The sequence below is a fragment of the Acomys minous genome, assembly GCF_964271855.1.
Source record: "Acomys minous genome assembly, chromosome: 6".
In the NCBI taxonomy this organism is placed as follows: Eukaryota; Metazoa; Chordata; class Mammalia; order Rodentia; family Muridae; genus Acomys; species Acomys minous.
Genome location: NC_140487.1, coordinates 8,145,762 through 8,163,168, shown reverse-complemented (window position 1 = coordinate 8,163,168; position 17,407 = coordinate 8,145,762).

Here is a 17,407-nt window from a genome sequence, read left to right as displayed (position 1 = left end):
TATAGAGAGAAGGTAAAAGCTGATTTTCCTGGATTGAAACCAAAAGTATAATACTTAAACAGTTGTTTTATTATTAAGTTTTCACACATATCTTACTGGTTCACACCAAGGGTAGTCAAACTTTCATCTATTTTCTATTTTCTAGCCAAAATAACATAAAGTCATATAAAAGTCATCAGTAGTTTTTAAGTTGAAATGCAGCTGCATTTTAGTCAAGGAATACTGGAGATACTTTCTTTCTCCATGCCTGCTGAAAGTATATATTTAATCAATGGCCTCTGCCTACTTGAAACTTATATGCTAGTAAAAACAAAATGTCACTTGAAAATGGAGTTATTTATACATAGTCAAACTAAAGTAAGATAAATTCAAGGTCCTTTAGTCACAAACTAGGCACACACTTGTACACACACACACACACACACACACACACACACACACACACATATACATACAATATGCATGTGAAGAAGTATTATTGAATGTTAAAATATAGCTGCACTTAAGACATCATTATATACTTCTACCCATTGATTTCAAACTACTTATCATAGCCTAGAACACTGCTACTAAGGGGTTTGTTTGTCCTTCTGTTCTTAAGTGCTGTGGTAGTTTGAATATATATGCTCCCCATAGGCTCATATATGTGAATGCTTACTCGTCATGGAGTAGCACTGCTTGAGAAGATTAGAAGGTGTGACCTTCCTGGAGTGAGTGTGGCTTTGTTGGAGGAGGTGTGTCACTAGGGCTGCAGTTTCAAAGGCCCAAGCCAGACTCAGGGACTCACTCTTCTTGCTGTCTGCAGATCCAATGTAGAACTAGCATCTACTTCTCCAGCACCATGTCTGTTTGCACACAGCCATGTTCCCTACCAAAATGAGAATGAACTAAACCTCTGAAACTGTAGCCAAGCCCCAGTTAGTTAAATGGCGTCATTTCATAAGATATGCCTTGGTCATCACATCTCTTCCCCCATTAAATGGCGTCATTTCATAAGATACGCCTTGGTCATCACATCTCTTCACAGCAATAGAACGTTGACTAAAATGCATGTGTATGAATCTTTATGAATAGTTTATACATGGAAGTATTTCTTTTTCTTGCCTTGTAATTCTAGCAAGGAAATCTGGTACTATCTAGAGTAGAAGTGGTGAGACGAAGTGTTCTTGCTTTCTTGCTGGTTTTTGAAAGAGTTGTTTTCCATTTTCCTTCACTGAATAGCTTTTAGCTATGGACTTTCTACACATGATATTTTAATTGTTGGTAAATTCCTTTTATATGTAATAAGTTAAATGGATTTTTCTTACAGATGAAAGGCTATTGGATTTTATTAAATGATTTTCTGCATCTATCGAGATAATTGTAGTTTTTTTTTTGTCTTTCATTCTCTGGCATATCACATTGATTCTCATAGACTAAACATTCTTCCATTATATCCCATGCCATCCTGGCAAATGATTTTTTAATGTGCTGATGAATTCAGTTTTGCAAAAATTATTTTGAGGATTTTTCTATTAATATTCACCAAGTATAACATTATACTAGTACTTCCTTTTCAAATGACCTATAACTTCATAAAATATAAAAAAAACATTACCACCTTTAGAGTAGATAGTTTTCTACCTTGAATTTATGGTAATTAAATTTAAAACACCTCAGTTATTTCAATGAAAAAGGAATAAAAGCTATCATTTTCTTTTGGAAATATTTTTTCACATTGTTATTAATACTCCCCTCTCACTTCCACTGGCCTCACATATTCATTCACTTCCTTCCTGTTTAATCCCTCTCCTTCCCTGTATACCTCTTTCTACTTTCAAATTTTGTTTGTTTTGGAGATTGTATTTTACTTTGTTTCTCTCTTCTGATTTCTGCTTTTAAGCACCCCTACATAAGCCTATCCACTCTCCTTCAAATTTGGGATCTCTTTTTCTTCAGGTGCTATTATATAAACATTTATATTTGTATATGCATATGCTGACCCTCTCCTGATAAGAAACCTGTTTAGCAAACACCTGAGGATTCCTCAAGTAGTCCACCCTAAGCTAAGGAGACCTTAACCTCCAGAAAATGACCTTGAATCATACCCAGCCACCTTTCCCCACTCATAAGATAATTAATACTACGTTTTCCTTCTTGTGAAAGCGCCCCATGCTGCTGCATGTACTGTACCACTACGTGTAGATTAAGTGTCTTAGCATCACTAGGCCCAGAGAATCCAGTGCATCCACACACAAATAAAGACCGGCTGGCATGCTTTATCATGGTTTCCATTTCTTTATTATGACCATCTGAGACTTCATTTATTCTGGCGAAGAACCATCACTGGACACCCTGGCCTTGATTGCCAGTCAAGGCAGTAATGGCAGAGCTGCCTTGGCAGCTGCTCCCTAACTGCTAGCTCTGTGCTAATCCCCAGCGAAGTACTGCCCACCTCAGTCTCCACAGACCTGCCTGCCAACTGCTTTCCTGGCATCTGCCTGTTTCCCTGACTATGCTTAGCACAGATACTAAACAAAGGGCTGTAACACTTTTGGTATCATCATGGGCTTGTGGATCTCCCGAGTCTCCACGGCTTTATGATAGACTCTAAAAGAGCTCGCCTGGAACACTCCATGTAAAATTTCTTTTCCAGCTCCCTGTAAGAGCAAGAGTGGGAGCCTGACCTAGGGCTTGGGACTCAGGCCTCATTCTGAGTGCTCTCAGCCTCTAACTCAGAGTGAGAAGTGTGACCTTGGGACCTTTGATCTCAATATCCATCCCTTCTTTTTTTTGGAAGCATCTTGGACTCATCCACTCAGTGATGGAAACCAGGCCAGCCCAGCAGCCACTGAGTAACAATCATTGCTTTAAATATTACTAGTACTAGACCTTCTCTATTCTTCATGATTTTAGGCCAGTTTAAGGTATCTCATTGTGTCAAACTGCAGACTTTTAGATGATTTTTTTCTGACTGGCATACCGTATTCTGGACTAAACTACCCTCTTAGATCCCATAATAAAAAACTTGGAGCATGTCTCATTATAAGATCTTAAATCCCTAGTGTGTTAGACCAAATAACTATCACCCAAGATACCATTTCCTAGTTCCCAAGTGTAGAATATCTGACCTTCTGTGGAGATAACACAGTGACAGTGTGATCATACTGAGACTCTGCAGAAGAGAATGCTATTCATTTTACAAGTGGGGCTCAAGGCAATAATAAAATACCTCATATTTTAACCTACTAAGATAGATGTTTTTTATTTACATGCTAAGATGCTTACATCTTTTTATTACATTGAATAAAATATAAATGTGATCATACATATTTTGATCCATAGTTCTCATACTATTTGTTAATAATCATTTATCTTGGTTATTTGTCAATACATGCCTAAACGATCTCTGGTTACTGGATATTAAATTGTATTTTCTCCTATAAAAAGAATATATTTCCTAAAAGTTGGCAATTTTTCTCTCTTCAAGAAAAAGATAAATTATTTTTAATAAATAAAAAAGAATTACATAAAAACTTGTTACAATAAACTGAAATTATATACTCTTGTATATATATAATACATATGTCAAATCTCTACAATAATTTGGTTACTTAGAAAGTTAAAAAGGAAGAAATAAATAACAGCTGTCTTGTCAAGGGCAAAAATTGTCAGGATTTGGAGGAGTTCTGTTAAAGTAGTTGTCAGAGTAAAATTGGCAAAATTGTTTTCTTGGTTTGGACATAGATACTGATGGAATTAACTCGGTCTGTACATCCACACTCCTCATGAATTGATTACAAAATAGAGTACTTGCAATGTAAGTTTATGGTCAAATGATCTGTATGCACGGTTCCAACAGAATAAATAGGTAAATTTAATGTATTGTGTAGTGGAACTTAGGCCAAAGGAGAACAAAAACACCTATGAGTTTATTTTATTAATGTATTCATTTGTTAGGGCTATATATACCATAAATTGAGTGTGTGGCAAAACTCTTAAGTTGTTTTCTTATCATCCCAGAGGCCTGAAGCCATAAAAGTATTACCAAGGCCACTTTCCCTCTGAGATTCCAGGGTTTTCCATCAGTTGTCTCTTCTGGTGTTTGTGGTCATAAACAACCCTATCTTTCTCTTGCCTTGCCTTTATGTGGATTTTTCCTCTTCTATGGTTTTTTTTTTCATACTAACATGTTTCTAGGAACATTTATCACTATGCTGGCCATGCTTCAGTTTTCTGTAATTTCAGAGCTCCAGAGGATTTATGGTTCCAGGCCAGCCTAGGCTAACTCAGTGATGCCTTTTCTCAAGACAAAGTAAATTGAACATCATACAACAAAACCTAAAATGATTATCACCATATTTAGAACAAAGAATAATTCAGGCAGATCTCCATCTCTACATCCTTGGCTGTCATAGCTACAAAGCTCTTTTACCAGAGTCTGAGAATGAAGCAACAGACCATCTCTTTCCTTAGAACAGGAGAAAGAAACAATATTTAACCAACCATGGCCACTTTTTGACACATACTTACACCTTTTAAGCTTAAGCCCCTAAAAATTTATATAACTGTGATATACTTACAAGAAAAGTTTACACACATGTATCTTTTGACTAAAGAGATCCTACATTTCCATCTGTTAGTTAATGTTCAACTTTGTTTCTTCTTGGCTGTAGGACCTCGGTTTCTATTTGCTTTGAGCATTTATTTTAGAAGGTCAGCAACTGTAAATCTCTCAAGAACGTAGGAGATATCACATTAATTATTTTTCTGTTGCAATGATAAAATATCATGACCAAAAGCAGTTTGGAAAGAGACCAATTTTATTTTGGCTTAGGGTAACAGAGAGTTAAAGACCATTAGAGTAGGGCAAGCAAGACTGCAGGAGCAGGAAGCTGCATGGTCACATTTCTATACTTACATAGGAAGTAGAGGCACAGCAGGAAAAAAAGAAGTGATGGCTTAAACCACTAGAGACCTCCCTCCAGTGCTGCACTTCCTCCAGCGAGGGCGCACTTCCTGAAGGTTTCATAACCTGTTTGCAACTGGAATCAGTTTAACTCAGCCCTAAATGTAAACACCTCCACCTAGCGGCAGCACAGATGAAATGACTTGTAGGAAAGAAACCTTTTTTGCTTGTCTGTTTTCTTTCTCGCTGGCAAATTTACTGCTGTGATGATAAAGCATTCCTTCCCTGATTTTGAAACCTACTTCTTCATGAATCCAAAATGACTGAAGACCAGCAGTTGTCCAGGCATCCTCCAGGCTTTTGGTACCAGATTGTGACTTCTGAGAAATGCAGATTCCTGGACTCACAAACTATCAAATCCTCAACCTCTCCAGTGTAAGTACCCACTGCCTGGTTGAAATCTTTTAAATCATTCATGTAAATGTTACTATTATTTCTTTATGTTGAAGGCAGGAAATAAAAGACATAACCCAGCTGTAGGAATACATGGCTTGAGCGGGGCCCAGACTGTTTCTATCCAACCCTGGGCCTGGCCCTTTTGCCTCTATACCATCTAATCTTCTGCAAGCTTGAGTCTTACGGGCTTCAACTTCCAGCCTCTGTCTGCTAATCTGGCCAACAATATTTTCAGTGTCTGAGACTTACTGCTGAATAAACTCACCCTTTCTAGATCTTCCTGAATTCTTGCTGACTGGTTCAACTCAGCTATTCTGGCTCAAACTCCTTTACAAACTGACTGATTCAAACAAACTGCTCTTGGCTTCTGACTTAGTTGCTCTGCTTAGAATAACTGCCTCTGAAGTCCATGAACTGTACTGCATTGACTACATGAAAACAACTGAACTCAACTACATTCAACTGAACTGCACCCCAATTCAACTCTCTCTCTCCCTGCACTGTTCTTTTTTTTTTTAATTTTTTATTTCATTAATTTATTTGGATTACAGCTCAATTGTTATCCCACCACTTGTATCTTCCCTTTCCTCCCTTCCTCCCACTTTCACCCTATTCCTCTCCTCTAGATCTATGACCGAGGGTGACCTCCTCCCCCACTTCATGGTCATAGGCTATCAAGTCTCATCTTGGTAGCTTGCTTATTCTTTCTTTGAGTGCCACCAGGCCTCCCCGCAAGAGTAGGTTGTAAAATAAGTTATGTGGAGAGTGGGGACTAACTCTGACATGAACTCTAGAGTTGGGAGTATCATATCTCTGACTCATCCTGGCAAATCTTTCTGTGACTAGTCACTTTGTCTGCCTCTCAATTAGATGTCATTGTTTAGGATTAAAAGTGTGTGCTAAGGGCATGTCTGCATTCCAACCAGAGGGATTAAACTTGTGTGGCATATCTGTGTTTCAGTTGTATCACATAGGTCTTTGGTTGTGATCCCTTGCCAGAGTAGCCATGTTGCTGGATAAAAATTCCTCTACACCTTCTAATAAATCGTGTGTGTGTGTGTGTGTGTGTGTGTGTGTGTGTGTGTGTGTGTGTTGTTGTTGTTGTTGTTGTTGTTTTTCTTTAGACAACCCTGACTAGTGTACACTAAAATATACCTTTGGAGGTTTTTTTTTCCTGATGGCTCTCTGCTGCATATACTGTAGTCATAGGATATGAAAATGAGTTGGTCCCTTACACTATACCCCATGTTCACATATATCTATATTATTTGGAAGCCTTATTCATTACTGTCATGAACTCAGGTAAAATACAGAGATATATTTCTGTCTTCAGTGTCAGTATTTATTGAAAAGCCATAAATTTACAAGATCCATTGGTTTCATTGGTTGCAGCCTATCAGGAAGTCCTGATTTCCCTTGAGAGCTAACCAAGGCAAGCACAAGCTTTTTACTTCCATCTGAACTACTGACATGAACTGTCAAATTATACATCATACAATGAATCAGTGCCTATATATGTAGGTTGTGGGAAGGTTACAAAGTGTGAAGCAGTTCTCAGCTATGCTTAAGCAGCTTCAGAGGTTTCACAGAACCTAACTGGAGACAAGCAGAAGGCTGGTTGAGATACAAAGACAGGCTCTATAGGGAAGTAGATAACAAAGCCTGCTGGAATTTTACCTCAGATCCAAATTACAGGCAGAGAGCTGAGCTGAGCCCCAGGCACAATTTGAGTTGTAGAAGTGAGAAGATGCAACAGTACTATGGAGATGATAAAGATAACAGGCTATAATGGGTCTAGCTATATGAATGGATGAATAAAGAGCAAAGACTGGTGGATCAGTGGGAAGAAAGAGGAATAGCATTGTGAGTAGGCCACATTCGTAGTGAGGATAAAACCAACAGCAATTCTGGAGATAGTCAAGAATTCTCTAATGATGGGCATTTTCATGCACGTAGTATTAGATAAACCAACACGTTGGTTAGGCAATAATCTCCACAGTGTCTAGCATCCTCCTCTTTATGGGTTCCAGGTGAGGCTGTTGCATCCTTTCTTCAGTCTGATGTGTGTGATAAGTTCTCAAGCATGGTTTTCCAGACAAATCTATGTACACAATATGATGCCAAGTTAACTTAATACATCTAATGTGAGGTGTTTTTATTTTTATTTTTTTACTTCCAGAAGGAACGTGTTTATTGCTCTGAACCTTGTGAGTGGTGCCAGACAGATGGCGTTGTTTACATGTTCAACAAGGTTCAGGGTCAATCAGCTTGTGAATTTGCACTCAGAATGGAGTAAAATTTTGCTTGTAAAATAGAGTCAGTCAGGGCAAGGCACACCATGGAAAGAACCACTGTTTTACATAACATATGGCAACTTACAGAGTGCCTCAGCACGATAGCAATAATGATATAATTATCCATTAAAGTTAAGAAAAATAATTTCAGCAATAGATGGAAAACAACCAAATCACCAGAGAGGAAAGGAAGATAGAAAGCCTTTCTCTCTAAAATAATCTTGATTATGTGCTGTCCATACTCAGTCTTTACTGCATCAACAATTTCCCAAAAGAATAACCAAATAGGACTGCTTGCTACAGACTGTTGTACAGCCACTAGCAGGCCGTCGATTATGCTGTGTTCCCAGATTTCCCTGGAAATTTTGGCTTGCCCCTGTTTGCCTGTGTTTTTGGAAAACTAGTCAGAGACTTCAGTGATTCTCCCTGAGTCTTCCTGCTCAGCTTCTTTCAACTATGTTGGCTAGAGATAGCATCGTAACATTTCTATCCCATCCTTCTTCCTGAAGCCTTACTAAGAACGGTGGACTGAGCCTCCTCACAGTATATCTATTTTCCCAGGTTCCCCTAAAGCTTGTCACTCTCCATGTGGTTTCACAATGCTCCATGTACACTTTTCTGCTTAGAGGCATCATGTCTCATGACACTGTTCTCTATACCAATGCAGTGCAGAAACATAGCAACCACACCATTGACTGAAGGTATTGTCTGTTACCTTGTTTAAATATGTCCCATTTGCAGTTTGCCTTTTTAGTATACTTGTACTTTGCTTTCAGTAATGAAAAGGTAAGATATTGTGGCAATTAAATGCTTTGATATTTCTCAAGAATTGATTATTTCTAAATATTACCAGTGCCAAAGGACTGAGAGTGGAATTCAGGGCCCTACATATGCTAGGCAAGTATTCTATTACTGGACTATAGTCCCAGACCCGGTTTTTATACAACATATTTGTTATAGCACAGCTTTACATGGGAGCTTACTCTCCTGAGATTACAAATGTATAACCACTTGCATAAGCACATATACATATACATATGTATATGTATGTATATGTATGTATATGTATATATAGTGTGTGTGTGTGTGTGTGTGTGTGTCTGTATATGTGTATTTATCAATCATCATGCCATATGTGTGTGTGTGTGTGTGTGTGTGTGTGTGTGTGTGTGTGTGTGTGTGTATGGGGTAAAAGTCAATGCATATAATAATAATTATTCATAAGCTGATGAAACTGATTGCAAATTTTTCATTTTTTAACATAATAATAATGTGCTGATTTGATTTTAAGTGACTACTTTATACTTTCATATGGGTAGTTGTGTGACTGAACTAACATATATATGTATAATATATAAAATATATATAATATTACTTTTTAAATTTTTGAAATATTTTCAGTATATACCAGTATATGGCTTAGTGAAGTTCTTGTGATAAAATTTGAAACCTAAATGTTAAAAACTACAGGCACAGAAAATCTAAAACTTTAGAATGTTTTATTCAATTTCCCTTGAGGTTTTAACTTCTCAAAAATTAAATATTTCCAGCTGTTAGATTCTAAGATCATTTATAGCTAGCACATGCCGATCTTAGGAGAAATGCGTTTTTATGGATAATTTTGTTTTCACATATTACTGGTAAACAATTATGATGTTTTATTTTCTACAGTTTTCAGAAAACAGATGTTGTCAATTGACCTTTGTTACCTACTCTGCCAGGTGTGATTTTGTGAATGGGCTGCACAGATTTTGTGTTTTGGCTCTGTATAATTATAAATTCTTATGAAACCTGTTTAAAAAGATGCCCTTGATTCTAGATCATCTGACTAAAGCCAAAAGAGATGTGTTAACAAATAAGTAGAAGTATAAAGAAAAGTCCAAGATCACAAAAGATGGAGAGCAAGAGAGAAATATATTTCATTTATGCCAAAGGCCCTATATGAATATATTTGATGCTTAGGGAGGTGTGAACTTACTGCAAATGAAAATTCAGGAGTTCTATAGCTACTTTGTAGTTGTATTTCAATAATATTTCACTTAAATATATGGGTTTTTCAGGCTACATGTGATCAAATGTAGTATACAAGTTTATTAAGATGTAACTTTAAATGGAATTATATTTGTAAATTAATTTTATTAATGTAAAATATATTAATATAATTTTTTTACCTCATTGAGTTCTTGATCACAACTAGCATGGAAACTATGCTAAATATGAAACTGACGTACATATGGTATGTTTTTCTTGACATCTACATATCTGGGTAATATCTTTAGCATATTAATACACCCCATATTTATAAATATTTACTCATCATGTTTAATGATGACAATATAAGCATCAAATAATATGCATCTGCTTCAGATGTATCATTGAGAAATGGTTTAAAAGTTTCACCCTCATTAAACATTCTACAGTACTGACTGATAGACTGGGACCTCTAGGACTCAGTAATGTTACAATATCACGGGCCCAGACCCAAATTATCTAGACTATCTTAATCAGCTAAGTAGCCATTTATTACTTGTCTCAGTGTAACCTAGAACACTGTGACTCTTAGGTAAGTCCTGCTGGATACACCAGCTGAAACCTGGCTTCTAGTAGGCTATAAACCTAACAGCATGAGGCTTAGAGGAAAGATACCATGGCTTTGTTGTTAACCACTTACCTAATGTTCCCACTGATGTATTTTTTTTAAATGTGTTGACATACAACTTTCTTATTGTCTCAGAAAATGGTATTCAAGATACCCAGAGAATATTTGGCTCCACAATGAGCTACTTCTTATTGTGGAGGTGAGAGTTGTGGTTTTGTGTCAACATCATTTACTAATGAAATCAAAGGAGTTTGCATTATTATTTTCTTTGAGGAGATATTTATGGACAATTAAGTCTGAGATTAAGACAGAGGTGTGAGGTGTGGGAACTAAACACAGGCTGTAATGATCACTATCCTGAGGGTACAGGTAAATATCCAGCAATGTACTTCTAATACCCTCATCTCCTCTTTTGTCTGTAAATATATTCTTGCATTTTCTTTATATGTATGCATAATTTGTCTAACTTGTTTTTATCATATTTACCTCTTTTCTCCAACTTCTCTCTGATCCATTTGCCTTCTCTATCTACATAAATTTATGAACACACACACACACACAAACACACACACACACATGTACATCAGTTCCAATTTGAAATACCTTGGTACTCCCCAATCTATGCCTTTTCACTTGACCATGGTTGGCCCAGCAGGCATCATACTTTTAAAGAAAACTGACTCTACCTCTCTCAGAAGCTACCAATTGCCAATACCTCCTCAGCCAGAAGTGAGCCTTCATGTCATCTACTCTTTCAATGATGGGACTTTGCCTGGCCTCAGTCTGTGTGTGTCATGTGCATGGTGTCTCAACCACTGTGAGTACAAATGTGTAACTACTGTGCTGTGTTTAGGAAACACTATTTTCTGTGTTCAACCACCACCTCTTGATTTTAGAATCTTCCCCATCTCCTCTTATTCAATAATCCCAGAGACTCAGAGGAGAGGTTTGATATAGATGTCCCACTTAGGGCTAAGCAGTCTACAGTCTCCTACTTTCTGCATCTTGAGCAGCTGTGGTTCTCCATGATATTCTCCATCAACAGAAAAAGAGAAACTTGTCTGTTGTCAGGTGAGAGACATAATAATCTATAGGTATAATGATTATACCCATTACATTAGAAGTCAGCCAGCTTATCACTGTGGTCATTTAGCATATAATTGAAATATTCTTCTAGGGTCTATGACTTGTCTGTCCATAGGTTCCTGACCCCAATAATGATGCTATGTATAATGATGCTACACATTGTCTTGTGTAGAATGATTTAAATCCATTCAGAAAAGTAGCTGGCTATTTTTTTGCAACGGTGCCACTAAAAACTTCACAACTGTTTGTGTGTGTGTGTGTGTGTGTGTGTGTGTGTGTGTGTGTGTGTGTAGGTGTGTGTATGTGTTCATTCAACATAATGGGTCACTCTATAACTTAGCTATTACATATGTTGCTAAAATAAATGCTGATGTCCAAGCATCTCTGTGATTTATTGACAAAAATTTCTTCAGGTAAATGCTCACTAGTGGGAGTTTTGTCATGTTGTTGATCTACATTTAGCTGTTTGAGAAACCTCCATTTTTTACTTACACTGTAGCTAGATTAGCTCAATATAACACCGGCAATATTTTGGGGTCCTTTTTGTTCATATTGTTACAGCAATTGTGTTGATTATTCTTATTGAACATTGGTAAAGTTTCAATTTGCATTTCTCTTATAATTAATGATGTTTCATTTTTCTTCCTATTTACTACCTTGAAAACTATCTAATCATTTCATCCACTAATTCATAAAATTAAGATAAAAATTTTTAAAAAGTTGTATTTCCAAACCAAAAAAGAATAACACTGCAGATATCATGATTCCTGATTTGTTATACTACCAAGGCACAGTAACAAAAATATCATTGTGTTATAATAAATTCAAACACAATGATTAATGGAACCAAAAAGCTAGATAAAAACACATATAAGCTACAGCTTGCTGCTTCTTTATTTACAAAACACCAAAAGCATACATTAGGGAAATGACAAATTCCTTATAGGTAATACAAAGAGACCTAGGTATACAAATGTAGAAGAATAAGCCCTATATCTATACCCTACCTTTCAGGTGCTCCAACTTCAAATGGATCAACAACAACAATGTAAGACCTGAAATCACGGGACTGCATAAAAAAGATTTAGAGGTACTGTCAGGATACGGCAATCCTGGGTGTGACAGAAAGTTTCCAAGCGAAGCAACAGATTCTTCTGAGTACAACTGAAGCAGGAGAGCTAAGTCTCCATGTTAACCACATTACCAGGGAAATGTGTCCCTGATCACCACCCCTGTTGAGCATTCCCATTTGCTGTTGCTCTCTGGACCAGTTCTGAGCAGCATTGTATTTGAAAGACTTCAACCTTTAAAGAAGACGATGGGATTGATGTGTCCATGATAGCCTTACGTTTGAACATTTAGCTGACCTATTGTAAGCATGGGTCTAACTTATTTGCTCTTTCAGTTCTCAGACAAATGAGTTGAATTAAAAGTTCATTTCTCATACCATGTATTAAAATAAAAATCCACTTACTTAAAAATAAAGAGTAATTAGAGACATAGGACATCGGTGCACTGATTACATGTCAAGCCAATGTTTTAAACCAGAATGCTAGAGGGAAAACACAGAGAAACATAACGTAATTATTGAGAATATCACAATAAGTTTATCATGTGTAGCCATTTAAATGGATCAATATCGGCATAATAATGACTAAAGAGGCAGATGAAAGTTCAAGCAATCCATGAGGGGTAATTCAGTGCACAATAAATATTCCAATGCAAAGAGATAGGAAAATGGCAGTGTAGCAATAGTTTATGTTGAGACCATCTGACTTTCTATTTGGAAAATATTTTATAGAAAGAGTCTACATTTTACACTTTTATAAAAGATAGTCCAAATAATGAATATAAAACAATAAACATATAATAGAATGAACAATATTACATTTTCTCTTGAAATGGAGGAGATATATTTATATAAATAAATTTAAACAAAAACTAACCTGAGTTATTGATTCTTTTCCTTTGAGTTACCATTTAACCTTATAGTATAAAAGGTATCAACAATGTAATCTTCAGCAAGGCCAACTGAAAAAATACAAATTGAATCAAAATTTCAGAATAAATACAATAGTCAGATTAACAGTCAAAATCCATGCAATGAAAATATTAAATAGGGCTGGAGAGATGGCTCAGCGGTTAAGAGCACCGTCTGCTCTTCTAGAGGTCCTGAGTTCAATTCCCAGCAACCACATGTTGGCTCACAACCATCTATCATGAGATCTGGTTGTTCCCTCTCCTGGTGTGCGGTTGTATATGCAGGCAGAATACTGTATATGTAATAAATAAATAAATATTTTAAAAAAGAAAATATTAAATAAAGATGACAAAATTAATGTAAAAATAAGGGCTTAGAAGGGAGACATATGTAAGAAAGTGATAGATATATGAAAAGGATATACTACATCCCTATAAATCATTATGGCAGCATCAATTTGCAATCTTTAAACCAGTTGCTAATTATGACAACTGTTTCTTGGCCATCTTTTCAATTTCTTTCTGTATTTCTTTTTCTACAGACAAAAATTTGTGTTAATGATTCACAAAGGAATAGCATCATATTCCATTAATAGGTGACCACAGTTAGATAGCCTGTATTAAGCCTGTCTTCATGCGAAAGAGTCTACTCACCCTTTATCTTTCGGTGACAAAGAAGTCCCTGAACTGCTGTTGTTTCTCTAGTGGGTACCACAGGGGACAGATCATGCAAATGCTGTTTGCATGAATGAGGCCCTGGAGAGGTGAAATCCACTAATGCAGATAGGGGAAGTAGAAGGGAGACAGGAGATGAAAAAGACCTATACTGATAAATTTGTTCCTTTTTCCCATCTAGTGGAGAAAATGTACATTTTTTTCCCCTACAGAGAGCATCCAACTGAGTAATGATATGAGCTAAATGCCCACTCTTTTTAAAAGTTGTTTACTTAACATCAAGATTGTAATCCTTCCTTCCTTGCCTGCCAGTACCACCTTCCCTCCCTCATCTGTCCTTCCCCTTCCCAAATCCTCAGGAAGGGGGAGCCCTCCTCCCTTAACATCTTACCTCATTCGATCAAACCTCATCTGGACTGCCTGTATCCTCTTCCTTTGTGGCTTGGCAAGGGCACCCCACCAGGCAGAAGTGGCCAAACAGTACACACCAAAGTCCATGTCAGAGGTAGTCCCTACCACTCATATTATAGGACCCACAGGGAGACTGTGCTGCCTATCTGTTATGTCTGAGCAGAGGGTCTAAGTCCTCACCATGAATGGTCCTTGGTTGGTGCATCAGTCTCTGCAGCATCCTCCCTCCTGTGCATGGATTTGTTGGCTCCATTGGTCCCCTTGTGGAGCTCCTGTCTCCTCTAGGTTCTTCTACTTCCCAACTCTTTCACAAGACTGCCTATGCTCCACACTGATGTCTGGATGTGAGTCTAAGCATCTCTTTGGATCCCCTGCTGAGTGGAGACTTTCAGAGAATCTACATGGTAGGCTCTTTTCCTGTTCCTTCTCTTCAACTGCTTTATGTGTCTATTCTATTTGTCCTTCTGAATGACAGCTAAACATTCTCCCTAGGGTTCTCCTTGTTATTTACCTTCTTTATTCTTGATTGCCAAGGTTGTTGAGATAGCGATGATCTACACAGAGCTGCTGGATTCATTTTTCTAGATTCCTACTAGCACTCAGTGCCCTCCCTAGGATCTTTAGTATAACTTCTCATAGCTTGTACCAAAAAAACTGAAATAACACCATTTGAAAGTTACATCATGTTCTGGACTTTGAAGGACAGTACTGCAGGGGTGCTGTTGAGAAGATAATAAGGAAGGATTCTCAGAGACTATTCCATATTTTTCAATGATGTGATTTGAATTTTTATTATTTACTTATTAATTGCAGTACATCCTGACCCCAGTTTTCCATCTCCCCTTTCATCCCAACTCCTCACCTCTGCCCTCTGCCAGATCCATTCCCACTCTGTCTCCCTTCAGAAAAGAGCAGGCCTCCAAGAGACAGTAACCAAACAAGACAAAACAAACATGATGACAAGGCAAACACACTCATCAAGGTTAGACAAGACATCCCAATTAAAGGAAAAAAGTCCCAAGATCAGAGACTTTTATAGATTTACTTTTGCACCCACAATATGAGTCTCTTAGAAAACCTGAGTAACACATAACACAATCAGACATTTATGACAAAATTTATAAATATGTAAACAAGATATATCTACCCTGCAGTCTGCTGAATATAGACTAAAGAAAGACAGCCTAGCATGTGTAAAAGTAGCTGGCAGGCTTTAAGTGCTGGCCTATAGGAAACTACATATGGTAATCTTGTCCTCATGATACCCTTTGTGTCAGTTCTACGAAAGAAAATATCATAAAACCTGAATTTAAAATATTTATCTTCTGGACAAATGATTAGAATGCAGACATTTTCACAAATTTGGAATGCATGTTACAGAAAAATCTCTGTGCTATGTTCCTACAGGTGTTTCTACTTTGGGATACAATTATCACAGATAACCAAGCTTAACCCTTGAAATTTTAAGATTCCACAGTTTGTGCAGTGTATCTTGATTTGGGTATGATCTTAAAATGAGAAAGAATTGCAGTAATAAATAGATACTGAGCAACCTGTATCATCCCATAATTGGCTAAATTCTATAATGCTTAGAAGAAGTTTTTCTTAGTAGATATCCTAATATCTTACAAAAATGACCAAGGTGATCTTCACAGGTCATCTTCACCTACATTTTTAAAAGAACAAAAGAACCTTCATTTACTTCTTCTTTTGATCAGTTTTGATGAAAACTTATACTCTGGGTCACCAATATCTTTTCTAGCTTACTGTAAGACTGTTTCTCTCTCTTTTTAAACTAATTAGTTTTAACACATCTGGTACCACCCAGGTTTGAACTGATATCTTTTATTATTTTTACCAGGTAGTCATTATAATAGATTGTCCTACATGGTGGTAATAAACATACATATGTATATACATATACACTTTTCATATTAACTTAGCTTTAAAACTGCTGAGTATTCTTCCTTTATATTTTAGAAGACAGTTATCTTGAGAAGGCATTTTTAAGGAGATTATGACCTAAAGTAGAGAATTATAATAATAAATATTCTATAATATCATTTGCTCTGCTTTAAGATATCTACACAGAGACAGATTTCGTCAATCTGTCCACAATCACAGATACATGTGTAATGCTTTACACTCTACCCTTACTTCTCTAGAACATGCTTAAAAGTAACTTGAATAAATTTTCATCCCAGGAAAGGTTCTTGTGGTCAAGGAAATGACAGGATTAACATTCTTTATGTAAATAGCAGTCTTGATGATATGCATTCATAAAGATGTTGAGACAAATTAGGCCTATGTTTGTCTTCAAATAGGATGAATCATAACAGTTTGAATATAACAGCTGGAAATCAGTTTATAACAACTGAGTGTCACAGTTTACATTTTCTCTCCAAATCAGACTTTTAAGTCGGTCCTCCTTTACGTCTCAGGTTTATGTGTACACAGTTTTTAGTTCGTTCATTTATGGTAGTAATTTTAATTGACCCCATCATTTCTGTTACTTAATTCAACTTAATTAAATGTCAAGTCAAGTGGCATATAGGAATATAGATCACAAAAAACTCTTGGGCCCACATGCCTGCTATGCCTATGACACAATTACTAAACCCTTGTCCTATGACACAATCACTAAGCCCTTATCCTGCATGAGATTCTGTGGTTCTCCAGGAAACAGTCCTGAAGAAGGAACTCTCCCTGTGCATGAGCCAAGCCATGCTGCCTAGTCTACTTACCTAGAGATGCCTGCTGCTGTGTTAGACTGTTGCTCTATTCATCTCTTTAAAAATGTACTAGATTTATTCATTGCACCCAGTGATGGTTTCCATAATGTTACTCAGTTACATATTTGTTGCCTTTGTATATCCCATAATATTCTTCTGCATATGCTTCCGCACTACTAGACTATTTTATATTCCAAAATGCTTCCATTTTCATGTAGTCTCTCTCTCTTTCCGTGTCTCTCTCTCTCTCTCTCTCTCTCTCTCTCTCTCTCTCTCTCTCTCTGTG